The following is a 5,907-nucleotide window of genomic DNA, read 5'->3' as shown; positions in this document are numbered from 1 at the left end:
AATTAATGGTAATGCTGTTGCAAATAATCCAAGCTTTGTGTTGATCTCTTGAGGATGTCATCAGCATGAAATGATACAAAAGATTTAGAAACATACAAGCAATTTTCAGCATTGTATTACATCCATGGAAACTTACCACTTACCGTAAATGGTGTAAACCAGTGATTTATTTGCATGGCTAGGCCGATGCCCGAGGCACCCCCATCGGAAACCTGTTGGTAGCATCGGCTAATAGCGCCAGATTTCGGAGTGCAGGGGACAAGCCGAGATGAGCTATGAGACAAAAGTTCAAGGTATCATGTTTCAACACACTTTAGGTTATTATCATACAGAACTTCTCCTTTAAATGTTGAATACACACTAGTATGAAAATCACAGCCTTCATATGGGCATGGAATGTTAATTTCAAATGACTACGCACATGTGTGAAAAAATCTGCTTCAGTGAAGGGCTCCCCATATGACTAAAAAGTGCATAAACAATCCATATGAAGACAAGGTATTGGTTGTTGCCGAATAAACCCGCCATGTCTTAGACGATAATGCTTAAATAACTGACCTCTTTTGTCTGCCGAAAAAATGCCATGCGTACATTTCCACTGCATGCCTACACTACCATCTTCTAAATTCGCAGCTAACCTTAACTTTGATTCTGTATTCACTACCTCCTGCTTTAAAATTCTAAATTAGCTGCCAACTTTGAATTGGACAGTAATTTACTAGTAGTTAAAGTTACACATTAATTTATCCAACTGTTAATGCAAAACATCTGTGGTGTGGTGGGGGGAAGGGGGGCCATCGATCTAACGTTAGCTCCTTCGAACCAAAAACATGCCTGGGCAAACTAAAAACAGTTCACCAACATGTATATCCTTACAGCTTACCACAAAGTCTTCCAAAAGGTCTGATGTTTATTTTTTATCTTCTGAATGCTTTCAACAACGATTCTTCGGAAGAGCAAACTGAGAGGGCGAAAATTCAAATCACTCCAGCACATAGACAGTAACGTTAACGTCTTCCTTGCATGCTCCCACTTCTTCTTCTTCCCTGCAGAAATATGCGCAAGGGCGCCTCCTAATGGTAGAAATTTGTCACTGTTGAGGTTACTTGTCTCAGACAAGTTGACCTCAGTCTTATTATGAAGTAACATGCTTTTTTCAACATGGAAGTAACTGTTACTTTACTCTAATCATTAAGATGCACACATTTGTTGCTGAAAGTAAAGTAAACAAGGTTAATGGAAGTTTACACAAGTGTTAGATTTTACAGTGTACCCAGACCAGTATATCTAACCAAAAATATTGCAAATCTTTTTGCTTTTCAGCTAGTGTCGCTAGGTTCACACTGCTGTGGTTCAGTGGTTCACCAAAGCTTCATTTGCCCATCACTAATTAAGATCGATATAAGATCAGGATTGCCTGATGCCCTATAAGATAAGGATATATATATATATATATATATATATATATATATATATATATATATATATATATATATATATTATAGGACCTATAATATATATAATAAGGATATATATTAGATTATAGGACCTATATAAGATCAGAATTGCCTGATGCCCTATAAGATAAGGATATATATATATTAGGACCTATAATATATATAATAAGGATATATATTAGATTAGAGGACCGATAAGGAAAAGAGCCTTTTACTGGCACTCACGGGTTACTTTCAAGAGTTCTGAATGCCAAAGAAGGAAAGCCATTGCATTTGGATCCCTAACGTTTGTGTGTGTGTGTTCACTGACATATGTCCCTGTGGATCACAATCTATGGCACAAAGCCAGCATCATTAAAACACACACACACACACATACACACACATTGCTCCAGATGTCATCCAGATTGATATATGGACAAACTGCAATAACACATTCTTAACTTTTCCAAACATCCTGATAAAAACAGTGTGTGGGTCTATTAATATGCTGTGTTTGAGATGCAGACAGCTCAGTGCAGCAGAGCAGAAAATACCTCCTGCATTCCCAGGAAGAGAGTAAGCCTCAAGTGTGTGTGTGTGTGTGTGTGTGTGTGTGTGAGAGAGAGAGAGAGAGAGAGAGAGAGAGAGAGATTTGAACTCAATACCTTGTTTTCTTGCGGTAGACACCATTGCAACATGTGCATACAACCCCCCACCCCAAAACACACACACACACACACACACACACACACACTAAAATAGACAGGCAGGTAGACATTTCAAGCCTTAAACTCACTATTAGGTCTGTCTTCATGCCTTCATGTCTTCATGTTCTCAGGCGTTTAACGCATCATCAGAGACACAAAACTGAACCTGTCCACAGCATATTCAGCAGCTGCATTCAGGACAGGACACATGTGCGTCAGTGTGCCTGTGTGTGTATGTGTGTGTGTGTGTGTTTGTGTGTGTGTGTGTGTGTGTGTGTGTGCCTGTGTGTGTGTATGTGTGTGTATGTGTGTGTGTGTGTGTGTGTGTGTATGTGTGTGTGTGTTTGTGTGTGTGTGTGTGTGTGCCTATGTGTGTGTGTGTGTGTGTATGTGTGTGTGTGTGTGTGAGAGAGAGAGAGAGAGAGAGAGAGAGAGTGATTCTGTGCATGTGTAAGTGGGGTTGACTGGGTTAGAACACTGCACTCCTTCAAGACAAGAGCCCGGTAATTTAGCCAGACACTCAAAGGTTTCACACTCACACACACACACACACACACACACACACACACACACAGAGAGAGAGAGAGAGAGTCTTATACACACACACACACACACACAGAGAGAGTCTTATACACACACACACACACACACAGAGAGAGAGAGAGAGCGAGAGAGAGAGAAACTTCTGGAACATAAACATACCAATTAAAGTTTGGTGCAAAATATTCGACTGTGTTATCCAGCCTATTGCGCTATATGGAAGTGAGGTATGGGGTCCACTCAGTGTGCACAGCTACACTAGATGGGACAAGCATCCTGTAGAATCCCTACATGCAGAATTCTGTCGATTAATTTTAAAAATCCAAAAGAAAACACCAACCAATGCATGTAGGGCTGAATTAGGCAGATTCCCATTGGCCATCAATGCATCTCCAAACAAGTCTGGATGCATCTCCAAACAAGTCCCAGAGACACACTGCATTTCATCGCAGCAAAAACTCAGGATCTGAACCCCGACAAGAGTCCTCTGAGTCAGCTTGTGCTGAGACTAAGTAATCCCCCTCTAACAAATACTAATACACTCTCTCAGCCAAGCTCTGCTTTTAGACTAAATCTCAACCAGATTATCCAGAAATCTAAAGAAAAATATTTGGAACATTGGCATAATGAAACAAAAAAACAAAACAAACTAGAATGTTATCGGGCCATAAAATCTAAATATGAATTAGAAGAATATCTCTCTACTGTCAGAGATATAAAGCAGAGACAGATCTTGACCAAATACAGACTCAGTGACCACAGCCTAGCCATAGAAAAAGGCAGACTAAGAAAGTCATGGTTGCCAAGAGAGCAAAGAGTCTGTGGTCACTGTACGACAGGTGAGGTTGAGACGGAGGTGCACTTTCTTCTTCAATGTAAGAAATATGAATTTATTAGAGATACCTACTTCGATAAATTTACCAACCTAATCCCGGAGTTCCGAAACCTGGGAGAACAGGAAGTACTGCCTGTCTTACTTGGACAGCAAGGACAGACAGCAGCTCTTGCTGCTAAATATGTCACTGAATGCCATAGAGCGAGGGACAGTGATTAGACACTATACACACTATACACATGAAATACCTACCAGCACAGACACACACACACACACACACACACGTTTATATGTATAAATGTCTTATCTATCGTATGTTCTGTATTGTATTGTTTGATGTCCTGCTTTGGCAATGCAAAGAAATATTTGTCATGCCAATAAAGCTACCTTGAATTGAATTGAGTCTTATACACACACACACACACACACACACAGAGAGAGAGAGAGTCTTATACACACACACACAGAGAGAGAGAGAGAGAGTCTTACACACACACACACAGAGAGAGAGAGAGAGAGAGAGAGAGTCTTATACACACACACAGAGAGAGAGAGAGAGAGAGAGTCTTATACACACACAGAGAGAGAGAGAGAGAGAGAGAGTCTTATACATACACACAGAGAGAGAGAGAGAGAGTCTTACACACACACACACACACACACACACACAGCCCCTGGACTCAGACTTCAAGAAACAGAGGTCAAATTCCTGCTCTTTGCCGATGACCTGGTGCTCCTGTCCCCCTCATAACAGGGCTTACAGCAGCTCCTTGATCTGCTAGAGCAGTACTGGCAGTCCTGGGCCCTGGCAGGAAACCCAATAAAGACCATAAAAAGAACATTTCACAAAATAAACATCCCAACTACAATCTGGTGCAAAATATTTGACAGTATAATCCAGCCTATTGCGCTATATGGAAGTGAGGTTTGGGGTCCACTCAGTATGCACAACTACACAAAGTGGGACAAGCATCCAACCGAAGCCCTACATGCAGAATTCTGCCGTTCAATACTTAAAGTTCAATCTAAAACACCCAATAATGCATGTAGGGCAGAATTAGGCCGTTTCCCATTAGCTTTACCAATACAGAAAAGAATCTTGAAATTCTGGATGCACCTGAACAGCAGTCCCGAGAACTCCCTCCATTTTGAGGCGCTGAAAACCCAGGAGCTGAACCCTGAAAAGAGTCCTCTGAGCCAGCTGGTACTGAAGCTAAGTGCCAGGCAGAGATGGTTGAGACAGAGGAGCACTTCTTTCTACACTGTGGAAAATATGAAAACATTAGACGGGCTTTCTTCCCCAAATTCCAAAGAGATATCCCACATTTTCAAGACTGGGACAATAATGAAAAAATGACCCTACTCCTTGGCGAAAGGCCCTCTGCTGCCCTAGCAGCAAAATTTATTTTGAAATGTGAGGATCTGAGGGACTCAACCTGAAACAAGTACATACACATCACACACACACACACACACACACACACCATCCTATTACTACTCTTGCTATTTACGTTTGTTAAAATATTGTATATTGTATTTTCTGTGTTAACAGACACATACATGTTCCTGTGCACAGATGTGTGTGTATGTATGTATATGTACTGTATGTGTGTACATGTATATATGTGTACACAGACTTACATACGCACAAACACACAAACACACACACACTCAAATGCTATTATTTATTCTATGTTCACATGTTGTTATACCTGCATTGCTGTATGTCTATTTTCTTTATTTTGTGATTCTACTGTGTTATCAAACAGTCATGCTAATAAAGCTCCTTTGGATTGAATTGAATTGAGAGTCTTATACACACACACACACACACACACAGAGAGAGAGTCTTACACACACACACATAGAGAGAGAGTCTTATACACACACACACACACAGAGAGAGAGAGAGAGAGTCTTATACACACACACACACACACACACACAGAGTCTTATACACACACAATGTTTTGTACTGTTTGATGTCATGTCACACATCCTTTGGTGCGCATTAGAAAAACAACTCCATGTCTCAGCACACACACACACACACACACACACACACACACACACACAGGCAGCTCACTGCGCCGGGATTAGTGTGTGCTTCACCTCACTGTGTGTTCACTGTGTGCTGTTTGTGTTTCACTAATTCACCGATTGGGTTAAATGCAGAGACCAAATTTCCCTCACGGGATCAAAAAAGTATATATACTTATACTATACATGGCCAGTCATGGAAATACGCATTTTTTCATAAAAGCATACCCACACTTCAACAACACCAGAGCCGACGCCACAAGCACTTACATAAAACAACAAACACCAACAAAACAACAAACATGCAAAACAGACAACAACAAACAAACAAACAAACAAACATGCA

The 5,907-nt window shown here is 40.8% G+C and overlaps 1 long non-coding RNA gene across 1 annotated transcript; it reads right to left on the bottom strand.

Moving 5' to 3' along the window:
- Positions 1-1,073: 1,073 nt before the first annotated feature.
- LOC121698935 lies at positions 1,074-3,771 on the bottom strand. The gene is made up of 3 exons (XR_006026898.1): positions 3,761-3,771; positions 2,301-2,306; positions 1,074-1,287 (listed from the first exon to the last, which is right to left on the bottom strand). It is a non-coding gene; the product is annotated as an uncharacterized LOC121698935 (long non-coding RNA).
- Positions 3,772-5,907: the final 2,136 nt, after the last annotated feature.

The sequence above is a fragment of the Alosa sapidissima genome, chromosome 23, assembly GCF_018492685.1.
Source record: "Alosa sapidissima isolate fAloSap1 chromosome 23, fAloSap1.pri, whole genome shotgun sequence".
Taxonomy (NCBI): domain Eukaryota; kingdom Metazoa; phylum Chordata; class Actinopteri; order Clupeiformes; family Clupeidae; genus Alosa; species Alosa sapidissima.
This window is presented reverse-complemented; position numbering and strand designations above follow the sequence as displayed.